Here is a 19,825-nt window from a genome sequence, read left to right on the forward strand (position 1 = left end):
AGAGTAAGTGACTTTTGGGAGAATGCCGTATAAAACACGCAGCCTTGAGGCGGTTGTTACGAGGCCCCTGATGACCTAGTCCTGTCCTTGCTGGGTGGGGTGATGGGGCCGAGTCTGCGGGACTCTAGAACTGCTGGGCCAGGATCCTGTGCTGCTGTTTGGAAAGGAGTGGAGCAAGCGCTGGGTGAGGGGTGATTCCTTCCTTTGTGAAGCTGAGTTTACAGGAATGCATGTCATGTGACCCTCAGGACAGCCCTGCTAGTGGGGGAGAGAGGATCTTCCCTTGGTACCTGGGGAAACCGGAGCCCTCAGAGACAGATGCCTTGTTCAGGGTCGTGTGTGTTGGTGGAAGGGTTAGAATTGCCCTCTGGGACCCCAGCTTCATCATCCTCTGTTCCCCTGGGTGTGTTTCTGCCCACTCAGACTCTGCCAGGATGCGGATTCTTTGCTCCCAGGATTTGTGAACCTTAAAGGAAAATGCAAGTCGATTCCTTGTATGGTGCCGGACACACAGTAGGTCTTCATTCATTTCCCTTTTCCTGGGGGAGTTTTGCAGGAAAGGTGATATGTTCCTGAGAGTCCTGGGGCTCTGGGGTTCAGGACGGTCTTGGGGCTGTTAAGTCTACCGGCAGAGCTGTGTTTCTCCCTGTTTCCCGGCTGGGTGGCCACATTGGAGCTTGGGGTGTCACAGCCAAGGCCTGGGGTTTGAGGCCTTTTGGAGGTAGGACCTGCTCTTGCCCCCACCATGCTCACAGTTCTGTCCTTTCTTTATTCCTTGAGACCCTGGAGGTCACTGGGGGTGGTTCCCAGGGTGCAGAAGTCCTCCTGCATCGATGTCTGTCCTTGTGACAGCCTCATGTAGGCTCTGGTACGTCAGTGCTGGGTTTGGAGGCACTTGGGTGCCATTTGAGTCCACAGGACCTTTTCTAAGCCTGGCAGGGTCACCTGGGGCTTCCCCGAGGTGACGACGTGCGTGCAGGCACTGGTCCCTCTCGGCTCCCTGGGGAGTAGGAACCTGAGGATAGAGGTGACGGGTATTACGGAGGCCCTTGCCCTATTTAGCAGAGTCAATCTCACGTTCTCGGGTCAGAAATAGATCCTCTTTCCCCTCCTTAAGCGCGGGTGCTGCCTCGGGGGTGGTAATCCTATTGAGGAAGCCCGAGGAGGCGGGAGCAGCCAGGGGTCTGCAGCTCCCAGGCCCCAGGAGGGAAGCACCACCAGGGTCAGCACTGGTGGGCACACAGGTGCGTTCTCACTGTCTGCCCTGCTCTCTGGGTCTGTGCCTGGCTCCCCGGGGGAGCGGGAGCCCCATCTCCCAACCGTGTGGCCATTTCGGAAATACCAGACATGTGACATCTTCCCTCTGCTGTGGGCCCCCTTTGGTAGCTTATTTGTTGGGGGCAAAGGAGAACAGGGGACTCAGAGCCCTGCGTCTTGCCAGAATCAGGGCGGGGACCAGCCAAGGTCTGAGGGGTCGACCTGGGTCCCCTCCTCTACACCTGGAGTGGAGCCCACGTGGGCTCTGACAAGGGACGCTGTTTGCAGGGCCACGTCTTGGATGAAGAGTTCTGAAGTTCAGCATCATTTCTAAGAAAATCTTTCCTAAGGAAGAAGTCTCTGGGTCCAGAGTTACTGAGGCCAAGTAAGGGGAAGTCTGGATCTTTGGTCTCTTGGCATTCTCAGACTCTTTGGGTTTAAAATATGGGTGCAAAGTGGAAATGATGATGGCAGGAGCCACATGCCACATGTCAGCTGAGGTGACCTGTGTTCTAGGCTGGGTCGGGGAGAGTCAGGTCGGGGGGCTTGCAGCAGCCTCTGTGGGTGGGGGGGAAGCTCTGTAAGATGGTCCAGGCTGCCGTGGGAGGGCTGTTCAGACATCTAGTTTGGCTGCATTGGCTGAGCGCATCCTGCCTGCATCCTGCCTAGTATGGGCTGCCCTGTCCTACGTCATGTTTAAGGTGGGGGATCTGAAGGGTCTCAGGTGCCTCTAAGAGCAGTTGGGAGCTAAGGAGAGTGAATCAGCAGAGACCCAGAAGGCAGAGGGGGTGCTCTATTTATTGGATGTAGAAAAGCTGAGCTGTGATGGGGGAGCAGAGGCACCTGCCTTCTCTTCCTTCTGGTCCTCTTTTTGCTGGTGGATCTGAAGGGCCAGGAAGCATGCACCCTCCCGAGGGCACGAAGGACCCTGCTGAGACCTCAGAGCCCACAGAGTAGGGGGTAGGGGCCTTGACGGGGGCCTGAGCTCCGCGGGAGGATAGACCAGCAGTGGGGGCGGGACAGTCTTAGCCACAGGACCTGTTTTTCGCTGTCAGGTTAAGCTGTTTTTACTCACAACGCTTCTGACAACAAATGTAAGGTGTTTCCTCCCAACATCAGTTCTCCAGTTCTTCAGGCACCAGCTGAGTGTCCTACTGCTTAGCTCATCTCTGACACCATCTGCCTGGAGTTAGAACCAGACCTGACAGGTTAAAGGGCCTGACACGGCCCCCGGGACACAGCTCAGAACAGCCAGATGGGAGTGATGCATAAGTTTAAGGTGTGGGGGTGGGATGCACCCCTCTCAGCACCCCAGAGTGTTCACCAACCAGGAAGCTCCCCGAACCCTGTCCTTCAGGGGTTGTGTGGAGGCTCCATTCCATATGTGTGATTGATTAACTCATTGGCCATTGGTGATTAATTCAGTCTCCAGCCCCTCTTCCCCCACCAGAGGTCATGGGATGAGGCTGCATGTTCCAGCCCTCAAACTGTGCCTCGGCCTTTTGGTGAGCCCCAATTCTGGAGCTGTTTAGGGAACCCCAGTCCCCCAGCCGCCTGTCAGCTCATCAACATACAAAAGACACTCACCACTCCCACGAGTTTCACGGGTACTGTACCAGGAACTGGAACAAGACCAGATATTTATCTGTTTACGATCCAGGTGACACATGCAAGCCTCAGAGCACATCCCTAGGGTGTTGAGAACCCATGAGCTTGGAGCGCGTGAGGACAGGGCCAGGGCTGGGAGGAACATGTGACGTGTGTTTGCGAAGAGGACTATCTCGTAGCTGAAGCAGGTGGTTTTGGTCACAATGGAAAATTCCTTCTTGGGTCTTGATACTGTCTTTCTTCCTGTGAAGCCCCCTGTGGGGAGTGATGGCTTTTATCTTTCCTGAGCATTTGTCAACATGATCCACAATCACAGAAAACTAACCAGTCTAATCACATGGACCACAGCCTTGTCTTACTCAGTGAAACTATGAGCCATGCCCTGTGGGGCCACCCAAGACGGACAGGTCATGGTGGAGAGTTCTGACAAAATGTGGTCCACTGGAGAAGGGAATGGCAAACCACTTCAGTATTCTTGCCTTGAAAACCCCATGAAAGGCAAAAAGATAGGACACTGAAAGATGAACTCCCCAGGTCAGTAGATGCCCAGTAAGCTCCTGGAGATCAGTAGAGGTATAACTCCAGAAAGAATGAAGAGATGGAGCCAAAGCAAAAACAACACCCAGGTGTGCATGTGACGGGGGATGGAGGTAAAGTCTGATGCTGTAAAGAGCTATATTCCATAGGAAACTGGAATGTTAGGTGCATGAGTCAAGGCAAATTGGAAGTGGTCAAACAGGAGATGGCAAGAGTGAACATCGACATTCTAGAAATCAGCGAAGTAAAATGGACTGGAATGGGTGACTTTAACTCAGATGACCATTATATCTACTACTGTGGGGGAAGAATCGCTTAGAAGAAATGGAGTAGCCATCACAGTCAACGAAAGAGTCTGAAATGCAGTACTTGGATGCAGTCTCAAAAATGACAGAATGATCTCTGTTCATTTCCAAGGCAAAGCATTCAATATCACTGTAATCCAAATCTGTGTGCCAACCACTAATGCTGAAGAAGCTGAAGTTGAATGGTTCTATGAAGACCTACAAGACCTTTTAGAACTAACACCCCCAAAAGATGTCCTTTTCATTATAGGGGACTGGAATACAAAAGTAGGAAGTCAAGAGATACCTGGAGTAACAGACAAATTTGGCCTTGGAGTACAGAATGAAGCAGGACAAAGGCTAATAGAGTTTTGCCAAGAGAACTCACTGGCCATAGCAAACATTCTACAAGAGAAGACTCTACACATGGACATCACCAGATGGCCAAAACCAAAATCAGATTGATTATATTCTTTGCAGCCAAAGATGGAGAAGCTCTATACAGTCAGCAAAAACAAGACCAGGAGCTGACTGTGGCTTAGATCATGAACTCCTAATTGCCAAATTCAGACTTAAATAGAGAAAGTGCAGAAAACCACTAGACCATTCAGGTATGACCTAAATCCAAGCCCTTATGACTATACAGTGGAAGTGAGAAATAGATTTTTAAGGGACTAGATTTGATAGACCGAGTGCCTGATGAACTATGGAATGAGGTTCGTGACATTGTACAGGAGACAGGGATCAAGACCATCCCCATGGAAAAGAAATGCAAAAAAGCAAAATGGCTGTATGAGGAGGCCTTACAAATAGCTGTGAAAAAAAGAGAAGTGAAAAGCAAAGGAGAAAAGGAAAAATATACCCATTTGAATTCAGAATTCCAAAGAATAGCAAGGAGAGATAAGAAAGCCTTCCTCAGTTATCATTGCAAAGAAATAGAGGAAAACAACAGAATGGGAAAGACTAGAGATCTCTTCAAGAAAATTAGAGATACTAAGGGAACATTGGACATGGAACAACAGACTGGTTCCAAATAGGAAAAGGAGTTCGTCAAGGCTGTATATTGTCACCCTGTTTATTTAACTTCTATGCAGAGTACATCATGAGAAACGCTGGACTGGAGGAAGCACAAGCTGGAGTCAAGATTGCCAGGAGAAATATCAATAACCTCAGATATGCAGATGACACCACCCTTATGGCAGAAAGTGAAGAGGAACTAAAAAGCCTCTTGATGAAAGTGAAAGTGGAGAGTGAAAAAGTTGACTTAAATCTCAACATTCAGAAAACGAAGATCATGGCATCCGGTCCCACCACTTCTTTGGAAATAGATGGGAAAACAGTGTCAGACTTTATTTATTTGGGCTCCAAAATCACTGCAGATGGTGACTGCAGCCATGAAATTAAAAGATGCTCACTCCTTGGAAGGAAAGTTATGACCAACCTAGATAGCATATTCAAAAGCAGAGACATTACTTTGCCAACAAAGGTTTGTCTAGTCAAGGCTATGGTTTTTCCCGTGGTCACGTATGGATGTGAGAGTTGGACTGGGAAGAAGGCTGAGCGCCAAAGAATTGATGCTTTTGAACTGTGATGTTGGAGAAGACTCTTGAGAGTCCCTTGGACTGCAAGGAGATCCAACCGGTCCATTCTGAAGGAGATCAGCCCTGGGATTTCTTTGGAAGGAATGATGCTAAAGCTGCAACTCCCATACTTTGGCCACCTCATGCGAAGAGTTGACTCATTGGAAAAGACTCTGATGCTGGGAGGGATTGGGGGCAAGAGGAGAAGGGGACAACAGAGGATGAGATGGCTGGGTGGCATCACTGACTTGATGGACGTGAGTCTGAGTGAACTCCGGGAGTTGGTGATGGACAGGGAGGCCTGGTGTGCTGCGATTCATGGGGTCGCAAAGAGTCGGACACGACTGAGCGACTGATCTGATCTGATCTGAAGGGAACATTTCATGCAAAGATGGGCTCAATAAAGGACAGAAATGGTATGGACCTCACAGAAGCAGAAGATATTAAGAAGAGGTGGCAAGAATACATAGAAGAACTGTACAGAAAAGATCTTCACGACCAAGATAATCACGATGGTGTGATCATTCACCTAGAGCCAGACATCCTGGAATGTGAAGTTAAGTGGGCCTTAGAAAGCATCACTACAAACAAAGCTAGTGGAGGTGATGGAATTCCAGTTGAGCTATTTCAAATCCTAAAAGATGATGCTGTGAAAGTGCTGCACTCAATATGCCAGCAAATTTGGAAATCTCAGCAGTGGCCACAGGACTGAAAAAGGTCAGTTTTCATTCCAATCCCAAAGAAGGGCAATGCCAAAGAATGCTCAAACTACCGCACAATTGCACTCATCTCACACGCTAGTAAAGTAATGCTCAAAACTCTCCACGCCAGGCTTCAGCATATGTGAACCGTGAACTTCCAGATGTTCAAGCTGGATTTAGAAAAGGCAGAGGAACCAGAGATCAAATTGCCAACATCTGCTGGATCATCAAAAAAGCAAGAGAGTTCCAGAAAAACATCTATTTCTGCTTTATTGACTATGTCAATGCCTTTCACTGTGTGGATCACAACAAACTGTGGAAAATTCTGAAAGACGCGGGAATACTAACCTGACCTGCCTCTTGAGAAATCTGTACAAAGGTCAGGAAGCAATAGTTAGAACTGGACATGGAACAACAGACTGGTTCCAAATGGGAAAAGGAGTATGTCAAGGCTGTATATTGTCACCCTGCTCATTTAACTTATATTCAGAGTACATCATGAGAAACGCTGAGCTGGATGAAGCACAAGCTGGAATCAAGATTGCCGGGAGAAGTATCAATATCCTCAGATATGCAGATGACACCACCCTTATAGCAGAAAGTGAAGAGGAACTGAAGAGCCTCTTGATGAAAGTGAAAGAGGAGAGTGAAAAAGTTGGCTTAAAGCTCAGCATTCAGAAAGCGAAGATCATGGCATCTGGTCCCATCACTTCATGGCAAATAGATGGGTAAACAGTGGCAGACTTTATTTTTTTGGGCTCCAAACTCACTGTAGATGATGACTGCAGTCATGAAATTAAATGACACTTACTCCTTGGCAGGAAAGTTATGACCAACCTAGACAGCATATTAAAAAGCAGAGATATTAATTTGCCAACAAAGGTCCATCTTGTCAAAGCTATGGTTTTTGCAGTGGTCATGTATGGATGTGAGAGTTGGACTATAAAGAAAGCTGAGTGCCTTAGAATTGATGCTTTTGAACTGTAGTGTTAGAGAAGACTCTTGAGAGTCCCTTGGACTGCAAGAAGATCCAACCAATTCATCCTAATGGAGATCAGTCCTAAATATTCATTGTAAGGACTGATACTGAAGCTGAAACTCCAATACTTTGGCCACCTGATGTAAAGAGCTGACTCATTTGAAAAGACCCTGATGCTGGGAAAGATTGAAGGCGGGAGCAGAAGGGGACGACAGAGGATGAGATGGCTGGATGGCATCACAGACTCAATGGACATGAGTTTGTGTAAACTCTGGGAGTTGGTGATGGACAGGGAGGCCTGGTGTGCTGTGATTCATGGGGTTGCAAAGAGTCGTACACAACTGAGCGACTGAACTGAACTGTCATCTTGATAACAGCAGAGAATGAATTCTAGGAAGATGAAAGTGAACTTTAGGCATCTGTATAGGCGTCCATTGGAAGTTAGATTGTTGTGACTGTTTCCATAGCTCAAATCACGGGCAGATGGAGAATGAGATGTTAAGTTTGAAAATTGATGCTGAACTGAAGTGTGAATTAGCTTTGCAGTAGGAGACTCAACCCCCCGGGACACCATCCACATGAGGGACAGTGAGTATTCTGAGGGGCACTCACCTAACTCAGGTGGGCTTGAGAATAATGTGCTTGGGACTCTAGTCCTCTCAGAGACCGTCTGACTGGTGAATGGTCTCCCTGTTTTTCCTTTCCTCTGGTCCAAGGAGTAAACTTTTCCAGACTTGGGAGGACCTGATTTTGGGTCAGTGATGTGTCAGTGACTTGGGTTCCTAAAGAAATTAGCAGTTATTTAGGGCTGTTACCCATGGGGATTATCAACAGCTGAAAGTCCCCTGCTGGATTCCTGAGAACAAGTTCGTGCAGAAGGTCTTTTAAGCATGTCCAAGCCATTTTCGCAAAATCGACAAAAACAATGATTTGGCACGCGTGCTGCAAGCTGTTTCTCTTCCCACATTATCGTTCCAGTTTCTTGACCAAGATTTGGCCAGACACCTGTATCTTGCATTGAAAACAAGCTTAGGGACCGTATTCTGATGGTTCTGTGATTCCCCAAGCTGGATTGAGAACATAGTGAGTCCTCCACGCATGTTGGTGGAGTGGATTCAGGAGAAGAATCATGAGTTTCAGGGCTCAGATGAGCATGCAAAGAGGTGGTTAAGGAAGACAGTACCAGCCGTTCAGTGGTTGGCTGGGAACTCCTGGGTGGAAGAGAGCCTTAGTGCGACGTGCTGCCTTCAGCAGCAGGAACCTTTCAACTGGTGTCTAAAGAACATGCTCTTCTTTCAGGGGAATTGATTCTGGATGAGAGTACTTGGGAATCGAGGCAGCAATGTGAGTTCTTACGTTTTCTACACAAAGTGCTAGATCCCCGTAGAAACAGAATTAACTGCCTGAGCCAGTGTTTCCTGATGCCACATTGGCTTTCCAGACCGTGTGCGATACTGAGGACTGTTAACCTTAGGAGAAGGGCCCAGTCCCCCCTCCACATCTGCACTGTCCTACACAGCAGAGTCAAGTCGAGTCCCTGGGAGCGAATGCTGGGCAAGGAGAGGATGCGAGCCCAGGGGCGTGAGTGATGCCGTGGCTGTGTCTGCATTTCGGGAAGCCCAGCACTGTTCTGCGCAAACCCTTACTCTGCACCCTAATAGAAGATGCCTGCCTTGCAGAGAGAAGCAGCCTGAGATCCATAGCATCCTGGGAATTCTGCTCGCAGACCCAGCTCCCAGAACAGTATCACTGGGGCATGACAAGTGTGCAGGCAGTGGGTGGGAAGGATGGGAAGATGCAACGAGTGCTGGGAGGGTCTGCCCTGTCCAGCCACCCTGTTGCTCAGAGCTTTAGCCCTGCCCCAGGCACAGTGTGAGCAGATTGGATACTTGATGAGCTGATGGTGGGCACAGGGCGGCCAGGCCGTGTCGTGCTGGGCTCACTGTGAGGTGGCATCTGGGAGATGACTTGATATAGAACCACATGTGGACTGTTCCCGGGCCCCAGTGGACACACTAGAGCCTGAGCCATGCCTGCAGTGTGCCCAAGGGCTGCAGGGTCAGTGGGAGGGGCCCCTTGTCTTGGCTGCCACGCTGTGACATCTGTGGGACTAGGAGCCGTGGATCCAGAGGACCAGAGCCTGGGGCACCTGCCAGACCAGAACAGTTTGCTTGCTGGAGCATGGCCCCAGAGCCTGCAGGTCCAAGTGAAGGGCCATGTGGCAGAGGAGAGCCCGTCCTCTGCGGGCTGGTGACTCACGGTGCTGGGCCCAGCCTTCAAGTCCTTCATGCTCTGAGCTTGGGGAGCAGCAGAGTCTTCTGTCCCTCCTCAGCAGCTGTGCTGGGGGTGGCCTCCAGGAGCCCACCCCACCTAGTCTGAGGGGACTGCTGTCACACAAATACACGCGTGCCTCCCATGGCTCTGGAGGCTGGACAGCCAAGGTCACGGTGCCAGCAGATTCTGTGTCTGACGAGGGCATCTTCCTAGTTTGCAGACGCCAGCTTCTCCATGTCCTGCCGAGGTGGACACGCAGTACACACTAGCTTTCTGGTCTCCTCTCTTTTGCTTCTTCCCAATATTTTTGAGATGTAATTGACATACTGCTCTGAATACCTGTAAGGTATATAGCATGTTGCTCTGATACATCCATCATGAAATGATGGCCACAGTATGTTTAGTGAACACCCATCATCTCATATAGATACAAAGTAAAAGGGGAAAAAAGTTTTCTATTACAATGAGCGCTCTTAGGATTTACTCTTAACTTTCACATATAACGTGAGCAATGTGAATTATATTCACCGTGTTGTATGTTACATCTGAGCTCTTCTTCCAAGGGTCCTAATCCCATTATGGAAACCCCACCCTCATGACCTCATCTCACCTAGGGACCTCCCAAAGGTGCCACCACCTTGGGGGTCTGGGCTTTGACATGTGGATTTGGGGGGCCTTTCAGGGGCCTGTACCGCGTCTCAGAGCTGTGGGTCATTGTGTTCCAAGCGTTTCTGCCTTGGGTAATTCTCCGTGTCTGTCATTCTTCCTCAAATGTTGATTTCTGCCTGAGCTGAGGACCAGCTTGTCATACTTTATCCTGCTGCTGCTGCTAAGTCGCTTCAGTCGTGTCCGACTCTGTGCGACTCCATAGACAGCTGCCCACCAGGCTCCCCCATCCCTGGGATTCTCTAGGCAAGAACACTGGAGTGGGTTGCTATTTCCTTCTCCAATACATGAAAGTGAAAAGTGAAAGTGAAGTCGCTCAATCGTGTCCGACTCCTAGCAATCCCACGGACTGTAGCCTACCAGGGTCCTCTGTCCATGGGATTTTCCAGGTAAGAGTACTGGAGTGGGGTGCCATTGCCTTCTAGAAACCTAGAACCCACAGTCATGACTCCTGAGTGGTCCCGAGGAAGAAAAGATGTGTTTCTCTTTGAAACTTAAAGTGTGAAGCTGAGGGGGTGGTGGACTTCGGGGTGCTCCCTGTGCACTGGCACATGCTGGGCTATTTGCAGAGTGGCAATAAAGCCTCTGAACAAGATCGACTCTGTTTCCTGTTGGTTTATCTGGTGAGGAGGGGAGAAGCCCTGCCCAGCTGTTGGCTGATCCTCCTCCTGCAAAACTGTTGCTGCCTGAGGAGTAAACTGTGTGCTTTCTCCTTGAGGTCCAGTGTCTTCACTTACTTTTCCTCATTCTTTTTTTTTTTAACCTCCGAAGAGAAGAAAGTACAAAAGAAAGGCAAAGAAAAGAAAATAGAGGCACATCCTTGGCATTTCTAGAAACAGCCTGTACAAAGGAGCCCTGAAATCATGTTCATGTGACCTCCCGGAAGCATTTAATGGCCTCATTGTTGGCGGGAGGGGGCAGCGAATTCTCTGGAATTCCTAGAATGGTCAGAGGCTGCTTGGGCAGAGGGAGGAGATGCCGGGGAGTCACCAGGATCCAGGGTGAGGGGTGGGGAGGCAGGAGGAGCAGGCAGGACCACTGTTCTGAACCTTGATGACAGTTCTTCCTAGAAAGATAAATATTATTACATAATTGCCTTACTGTGAAAATTCCAGCCCCAAAGTCTGCAGAGTTGAGTCCCTCGTGCTCTCTGTTCACCCTGCAGCCTCCCGTCCCGTCAGAGATGCTCGGGGCTCTTCTGGGTATTTTTCTCTGGAATTCAGTTCCCCCTTTCTGCAAGAGTGTCACGTCAGTCCTTATCTTGCTTCCTCCTTCATCTTAGTCACCATTAGTCAGGAGCTCCCTTGCCAGTTCTCTGAGAAGCACTGTGGGAGTCACGGCACGGCGTCCTCGCATGAGGTCAGGACTGGGTCATCTCATCCCAGGACCGAGAAGCTGTGGCCTTGGAGGGAGCGGGCTGCTCGCTGGGGTTATTAACCCCACTTGGTGGGGTTCTTCCCACCGGATCCACCTGCCAGCCTGGAGAGTCTCTGCACTGGAAGACCTGCCCAGGCTCCCATCTGGAGGTGTTTTCACCCTCTCAGCAAAGCCTTGTACCCTCGGCCCATGCTGGGAGCTGAGGGTGTTGCAGTGTCTGCTACAGGCCTGGGCCCTGGCTGTGGAGCAGCTCCTTGGTGGGGAAGCAGACACAGTCAGCAGCAGGAACGCAGCCACAGCCCCCCTTGATGAGTCTGCAGGGCCTGCGGGATCCTAGAGCAGCGAGTAGGGCCAGAACGGGGCAGAGAGGATGCGTGCAGGGTGTCACCAAGCTGAACTCGGGTTTTCTCACAGGGGCACGGCAAAGCCCATCAGCTGACATGGGTTGTGGTGAAGGAAAGTGCAGTGTTTATTGCAGGTGCTAGACAAGGAGAAGGCAATGGCACCCCACTCCAGTACTCTTGCCTGGAAAATCCCATAGACGGGGGAGCCTGGTGGGCTGCCGTCTATGGGGTCGCACAGAGTCGGACACGACTGAAGTGACTTAGCAGCAGCAGACAAGGAGAAGGGGCAGCTCATGCTCAGAAGACCTGAAATCTACGATCCTTTCAGCAGACGGTTGTTAAAGGCAACGTTTGGGGTGAGGAGGCAGCTCCTGGACCTTCTGATTGGTTGGTGGTGAGGTGACAGGAATCTGAGTCATCAGCCTTCTGGTTCCAGCCAGTCTGGGGTCTACCCACTTGTAGTCAGTATGTAGTCACCACCCTCCACCTGGGGAGCTGGGGTGTCTTAGTTCTGCCCCACAGCTCACAGATGAGCATCACGTTGTCATGCTGCTCCCTTAAGGAGGAGCTGGGACCCTGCTTTATCCCTGAGCTTTTGTCATTAATTGTCATTCCTTGCTGGACATTAGTTTCCTTCCTTTCTTCTGTTTCTGCATTCCCTCTCTTCTCTAGTTAATAACTGTTTGAATCTGCTCTTTAGAACTCAGGGAAAGCATAGGAAATGAAAACCTTTTTCTACAAACAAGAAATAGGGATAAAGAGGGGCTTTAGTACCCTGGGGACTCCGCAGGATCCTGCTCGGTTTCCATGCTCCCTTTTCTTTGTCAGTCCTCAATCCCCAGGGGATCAGGTGTGGGCCAAGAAAGGGAGTAATGTTTTAGATGGAGAGGTTAATCATAACGTTGGTTTCAAGGAGAGGAGGAAGAAAGGGGAGCATCCTGGACAGAGGACACAGAGGTCACAGGAGGGGAGTGTAGGACATGGGGGAGGCCAGGGGCCTGGAGGGTGAATCAGGCAGCCGTTTCCCAGGAGCTTGAAGGCAGGCAGGGCTGTTGGTGGACGTTCCATGTACCCCAAGGTGTATCCCAAGCACTCAGCTGGCTTGTGAGGGGTGAAGGTGCAGCATGTGACCTGGGTCACGGTCAGATGGGAGTGATGGCAGCTGAAGGCAGTGGATAGATTTCAGATGCTTCTTTGGCCAAAATTAAGTGGCCCTGTGGGTTGCACGGGCAGGAGGTCAGGGAGGCCACAGGCAGCCCCTGAGTTTCTGCCACGCATACCTGCTGGGAGCTGAAGGGGGAGGTGGTGGTGAGTAGGTGTATCTGGGTTGCTCCAGCTTTCCTGTGTTCCTGGGTGTGGCAGTAAATCGCTCTTTGTGTGTGTGTCTGCATGCTCAGATGACAATAAGTTACAAGAAGTGAGATTCCTGCTTCTAACACTGATGTTTGGGAGATGCTCAGCTGCCCAGAGCCTGTTCAGGAGCCCCGCCTATGGCTTAGGAGAGCCCCCTTGCTCCAAGGCCACCCCAACTCCCAGGGGTCATGTCAGTTTTTAAAATGTTCAGCAGTCAGATGTGTCAAAATGTATAGCTCATTCATTGCTGCTGTAGTTTGTGTTTCCATGGTTACTTGGGAAGTTGAGTGTGTTTCGTGTGTGTGTGACGAATTGTTTGCTTCTGTCCTCTCCCTGTTTTTGCACTGGGCTGCTCATCCCGTGTTATTTTAATAAATGAGAGATTTACTGAGTGCAGATTGCTGCCTGTGTTCATGGTAGTTTCTCTCGAGGCTTTTTGCTTCCCTCTGGACTTTGCACAGATGGTCTTCGGCTGTAGATGAGTTGGTTTCTCCTTCCTTGCCTCCTGGTGAAGAACTTGAGTCTGGTATGTTTTTTTTTTTTTTTTTTTTTAATTTTTATTTTATATTGGAGTATAGTTGATTAACAATGTTGTTAGTTTCAGGTATATAGCAAAGTGATTCAGTTAACCATATACATGTATCCATTCTTTTTCAGGTTCTTTTTTTCATTTAGGTTGTTACAGAATATTGAGCAGAATTCCCTGTGCTATACAGTAGGTCCTGTTGATTCTTTTATGTATAGTAGGGTGTATATGTCAATCCCAAACTCCTAATTTATCCCTCCTCCCATGCTTTCCTCCTGGTAACCGGAAGTCTGTTATCTATGTTTGTGAGTCTGTTTCTGTTTTGTAAGTAAGTTCATTTGTGTCATTTTTTTTAGATTGCACATATAAGTGATACCATATGATATTTGTCTTTTTCTGACTTCACCTACTATAATACTCTCTGTCTGGGTTCATCCAGGTTGCTGCAAATGGCACTGTTTCACTTTTTGTGGCTGAGTAATATTCCATTGTATATAGGTACCACATCTTCTTTATCCATGCCTCTGTCAGTGGACAGTTAGGTGGCTTCTGTGGCTTGGCTGTTGTGAATCGTGCTGCTGTGAATGTTGGGGTGCACGTGTCCTTTGTAACCGTGGTTTTCTCCAGATGGTCTGTATATCTTTTGGCGCCCCTTTTTTGTGTCGGCCACCTGCCTGCAGGAGGTGTCTGGTAGGTGCCTGTTATAAGATTAAGAAGGCTCCTTATTTTATTCCCATCACTGAAATCTTAATTCCTGCAAGCAGGAGGTCCCCCCCTCCCCTATCCTCTATGCTTTGAATTTCAGGCTCTTCTTTATGGCTACTTTCTATTTCTCTAAAAGAGAAAAGATAAACTACGCTCCAAACAATGTAATTGAAAGGAAAAAAAAAATGAAGAACGGCTGTACAAATAAGTGCAAAGGTTGTCTATTTTCTTCTCATGCAAATGATAGTTTATCAGCAAGATACTAAAGCAGGTAGGCGGATTCAAACATCTATGGATTTGAATCTCACCTCTTCCATTTCTTAGCTGTGCGAGCTCGACAGCTACTATATTGCCTCCCAGGCTTGGTTTCTCCACCTATAAAATGGGGTCATAATTCTACCTCAAGAATTGATAATATTTCATTATTCTTCATTAAGAACCACTCATTTGTATCTTTGGAGAAGGAAATGGCAACCCACTCCAGTGTTCTTGCCTGGAGAATCCCAGGGATGGTGGAGCCTGGTGGGCTGCCGTCTGTGGGGTCGCACAGGTTCGGACACAACTGAAGTGACTTAGCAGCATTTGTGTCTTATTATGAGTCTCATGTTGTTTTACTCCTTTTAATCTTCGAGAACGGTTCTAAAGCATTTGGTGAGGTGTCTGACACAAGACGTTGTCACTCAAGGTGGTCATGGCCACCTCTGGATCATCATGGTGTCATCTTTGTCTTGCGGAGCACCATCAGGAGAGTCAGGGAAGAGAGGACTCAGGGCTTCCCATCCCATTGCTCCCACTGTGTGCTCGTTATGGGAGCTTGGCGATTTGGACACAGTCTCCTGTTAGGATAGTTCGCGCTGCTGTAATGAAATGGTAACATTCATATTTGTAAGCCCAGCCCTTCTGGTGGTACTAGAAGGATTTCTACACAGCACCACCCTGTTTTAATGACTTTTGCTTTACAGCGTCGCAAAGATTCGGACATGACTGAGCGACTTCACTGCACTTTACAGCATCTTCTGTGATGAGAACGTTGTTCTCTTAATGCTCTATGCTGGACAGTCTTACCTTTTGTTGTATTTTGTCAGTTTTCATGAGATACTGCCTTTCATTGACAAAATTAATTTTTAAGTTCATTATTTGAAGACAATGGAAACCTTTGTGATGGTTAGTCTTCCCGTTTAGGAACTTATGTTTCCAGACAGCTAGGCCTTTTCTCTCTCTCTTGGAAGGGTGGTGATGGTCTTTATTTTGCTGGGCTGGTCGTAGTGCTGAACTAGCACAGGCGTGTACGCCTGCCAGCTGTGGAGAGTGGCTATTTTCAGTCTGTCTTCTAGTCACTTACGTGCGTGTCTGTGTGTGTCCTGCCCCTCACTGCCCTGTAGACTCTGGGTCCGTTCTGGGGAGAAGAGTCCTGCCTCTTCCAGGGAGGCAGTCCCCTCATCCCACTGCATTTCCGTCCTGTTTGGCCTTGGACAGGCTTCCTTTGGACAGCCCATCTTCAGACGTGCTTGGTGTCCCCCAGAACCCCCATGGTGAGGATTGGTAGTATCCTTGGTTCCGCTTGACCCTGAACTTGAGAACCAGATAGGGTGTGGACCCGTTCACAGGCTTTGGGGAATTTGCATGATGGCATGCAGTTGGGAAGCTCTTTCTGGGATACGAGCGCCCTGCCCTGGGCCGTGCTCTGCATCCTGGGGAGCTCGGGCTGTCTGCTGGTGGACGGGCCACCGTGGGAAGGCCCTTCCCAGACTGGGTCAGTGTCACTGCTCTTGTTACCAGACCTTTCCTTCGTTTGTGTGGTTTGAAAGCATGATGTCGGCATTTGGATGGGAACGATCCTGGGTTTGAACTTTCATGTGTTGCCAGCATCCTTATCCTCACGTTCTAGCATCTAATGCAGGTCCCGTCTAGGTGCATCCGATGACAATGAGGGATAGTGAGGGTGCTCAGCTTTAACTGTGTTCCCTTTTCAGCTGTCCAAAGGTTCTGCTGATAGCATCCTGAGATTTTTATGATCACTTAGAAAACGTTGCCTTTTCTTCAATTCCATTTCATTCATATATTTCTCAGTTTGTCTTCTAAGCGCCTTCTCACACCATGAAAACAGAGTGGCCTCTGAGGTCAGTACAATCCTGAGTTTAATTTTTTTGATGAAAGGTATTTTGTCCCCTCTCGAGAAGCCCAAGCCTTCATTCCAAACTGGCCGAACAGCCTCATCGTGAAGCTTGGGATTTGTTGAGTGTCTAAATAGTCACTGTTATGACTCTAAATATTTAGTGTGAGAAAGCTAGACAGAAGGAAAACTTTATATTAACTCCGGAATTTCTGGAAGGGATCAGAGGCACTCAACAGAAATCAAGAGGTCCTTTGTTTCTGAAACATTTTGGAAGTAAGTGAAGAAAGACATTTCTTTTTCGCCCAAGTTTGTATATTCTTGAAGATTTCAAGTTTTTGTCATGTCTGCCTGTGGAACCACCCAATTGGTGATCAGCACCCAGAGAGTTCCATCTCTTCTGTGGGTCTGGGTGCAGGTGGTCCGGTTCCTACAGGAAGCCTGTGGAGGTCCAGGTGATGGGGCCCTGGAAATAGCACCCTGGAAATAGCACCTATGCCTTTCTTCCTGAGGAGGATGCTATATCTTAGTACCTCTTTTCAGCTCATCAGGTTCAAAAATCATGTCTTTGTTTTATCTGCTGTAGTTACATATCCACTTTCTTAAAAATAGATGAAAATGCTTAAAGTGGTGAACAGCTTGACAGGCAACTATGTCATTTAAAAAAAATTTTTAGTATAAAAAGTAAATCTCCCGAACATATATTGTCAGCTGAAGGTCACAGGCATGAAAGATGCATTTGGAATTGGTCCTTGGGCTTTTGGATGATGTCCAAGGAAAGATTTTTCCTCTGGAAATGAGGGGAGACCTCTCAGGATGTGAGGGTTAGAGGTGATGATGGGCATGTGATACTCTGTTGTCGTATGACCTGGTGCCCTTGCCAACTTGCCAGCCAGTTGTTGTTCAGAGACCCTCATGCCTGTGTGACCATTGGCCTTTTTATTTCTTTTTAAGATTTTTAAACTTGGAGTCAACTTAGCTACTGGAATTTAGAGTTGTTCCACTCGACATAAACATTATAACACTTTTCAGGCTTACATATTCTTTGAGGATGAAAGCAGGCACCTTTCATCAAATGCCTTTGCATGCATGGGTAATATTCAGCGTTGAGCAGTCAGAGAGTCCTATATCAGGGGTCTCTCCCCTTTTGATCCTAGAAGTTCAGTGTCCCCTCTAAACACCAGCAGCCTTTGCAGCTTGCAGGTGGCCACTGTGTTTAGCATCTGACAGCAGGGGACTTGCTTGCTGTGTCCGAGCTCATAACTAGCGTTTGTCTAACATTTACTGTGTGTTGTATCCTGAGTCTTTACATGCATTTGCTCACTTCATGCTCATAGAAGCCCTGGAGGGAGATGTTATCTTCATGACGATTTTGTGATGGGGGACACTGAGGCTCAGAGAGTGGGGTGATCCGCCCACAGGTCATCCACTGAGAGGGAGTGGGGTCAGGAGGTGGCAGATGTTGTCCAGCTCCCGCACCAGATTCTTAGCCTGAGTGCCCAGACGGACCTTCTTCAGTAGCTTTCTAAGTCCCCGACCCTGGCCTCTCCCACGTCAGGTTGGAGACAGGGCAGGCTTTGTTTCCACCATTGAGTGGTCAGGGTAAGCTAGTTCCACATCCCTGGGTGACGTGTCCTCCACTCAAGGACACCATGTCACAGACACACAGGCACAGCGGTGCTCCGGACTTTTGTCCACGGAACCTTTGCTCTCTGCTGAGCTCCCTGAGTCATCGAGTGAGTGTGTTTCCTCTGGACTTGGGGAGATTCTGTGGCATTGAGTGTCAGGTGCTAGGGTCCTCTGGGAGGCAGCTCTCTCTCCCCTCTGCTCTGCAGAGGAGAGCACACAGAGCTGTCTTGGTGCCCAGACGCTCCCCTCTGGCAGGGGGAACCTTTGTCTCTGTCCCCCCCACCCCCGACTCTGGAGCAGTGTCTTGGCCCTCACAGTAGAAGTGAGAGCATTGCATCAGGAGAAATAACCAGGATTCCCACTCCCGCCGTGGCACACGCGTGGGCCCTGCACAGGCACTGGGCACCATGGCCAGAACCTGGTCTCAGATGAGGATGGTCCCCAGGGAGTGGGATGAGGGCTCTAGCCTGGGAGGACCTGGGAAGGATGTGGGCTGTGATCTAGGTGCCAGGGATGCCTTACAGGTATAGACTTGGCCTTGCAAGAGAGCAGAGGCCTGCCCAGTCCTTACCTGCCTGCTTTTTTTGGGGGGGTGGGGGAAGCACTCAGGCAGTGACCTGGGGCCAGCAGCTTCCGAAGGCGTTTCTGGTGTCTGTAGGCCTTTATCCCTGTGGTCAGCGCCACGGTGACTAGAAACCCGCTGCTTGTGGACTCCTTTCGAAGAGTCTGTCTTTTAAACAGTCTCCTTGAAAAGAAGAAAAAAAAACACTTGTGTTTGTTTAAAAAATTGTTTTAAAACTTGTATTCTTGGGTGCAGGGTGTAAAATTCACACTTGTGCAAATTCTGCATGTTCAGTGGAGGCCTCCTTGCCTTTCAGCTTTGGAGCTGGGCAGCATGCTGAGCCTGAAGAGGGGGCTGCAGGGGGCAATGGCCCCGTGACTGTGACCTGTGACCGTGACCAGCCGCTACTTCGAGGTGCCTCGTTCCAGCCAGGTGGCCGCCAGACACCCAGAGCCCCAGCAAACCCCCGACAGGTAAGCTCTGTTTGGTTACTTTGCAGGATGTGGGTCTGTTCATTGTTGATAAAGGGGAGATTAGTAAATGCATCTTATTGCAAATCACTAAGTGTAAGCAGAAACGTCCCACTGGGCCCTTCCTTCCAGGGTTTCTGCAGGGAGCCCCCACCTGCTTGGTGGCCTCCCCACTCCCCATCTTTGAGCTGAGGTGGGTGGGAGGGGAGATCACAAGGAGCTTGGTCCAGGCCCTGCAGCCCACCCTTTGAGCCACCTTCCCTGCTCACCCACTCCAGTCCTTGCTTTCTGTGCAGTGAGTGCTGATCTGCACGTGTGCTCAGCTGCTCAGTCGTGTCTGAATCTTTTCCACCCTGGGGACTGTAACCTACCGGGTTTCTCTGTCCATGGCATTTTCAGGCAAGAGTATTGGAGAAGGCTGCTTCCTTCTCCAGGGGATCTCCCCAACCCAGGGATTGAACCTGTGTCTCCTGCATTGGTAGACAGATTCTTTACCACTGAGCCACTTGGGAAGGCCTGAGTGCTGATATGCTCCCAGGTTATTCTGAGATTCTCATGGCAAGCCCTCAAGAGTTGGCAGCTGTTTTTTAGAGCCGAGGTGGAGGGCCCTGTTCAGGCCCTGTTTTCTCCTCTCTGCTGGGGGTCTGCCCACCTGTACCACTGCAACTGGGGGCGTTTGCGCCATGACGGCCCGGGGCAGGTGCTGGTCCCTTGCACCTCACTGCCTCCTGAGGAGGCCGACGTGGCGATGGACCTTCTCTGTCACCCCGGCTGGCCTGGCTGTGGATTCTTACCATGCTGTTGGTATGTCTGAGGTGTCTGGTAGAGCAGAGGCTGGATGGCCTTCCTGCACGTGCGCC

The 19,825-nt window shown here is 49.5% G+C and overlaps 1 protein-coding gene across 6 annotated transcripts in view; it reads left to right on the forward strand.

Moving 5' to 3' along the window:
- Window positions 1-19,825, forward strand: part of GRB10 (growth factor receptor bound protein 10) — a 218,970-nt gene that overhangs the window by 17,605 nt on the left and 181,540 nt on the right. For all 6 annotated transcript variants that reach the window (XM_044946399.1, XM_006073506.3, XM_025290782.2 and 3 more), the window contains one exon: window positions 18,812-18,968. The gene's annotated coding sequence lies outside the window, so the exon portion shown is untranslated. Of the gene's footprint in view, window positions 1-18,811; window positions 18,969-19,825 lie in introns of those variants that run through there.

Source organism: Bubalus bubalis, chromosome 8 (genome assembly GCF_019923935.1).
Source record: "Bubalus bubalis isolate 160015118507 breed Murrah chromosome 8, NDDB_SH_1, whole genome shotgun sequence".
Classification (NCBI taxonomy): domain Eukaryota; kingdom Metazoa; phylum Chordata; class Mammalia; order Artiodactyla; family Bovidae; genus Bubalus; species Bubalus bubalis.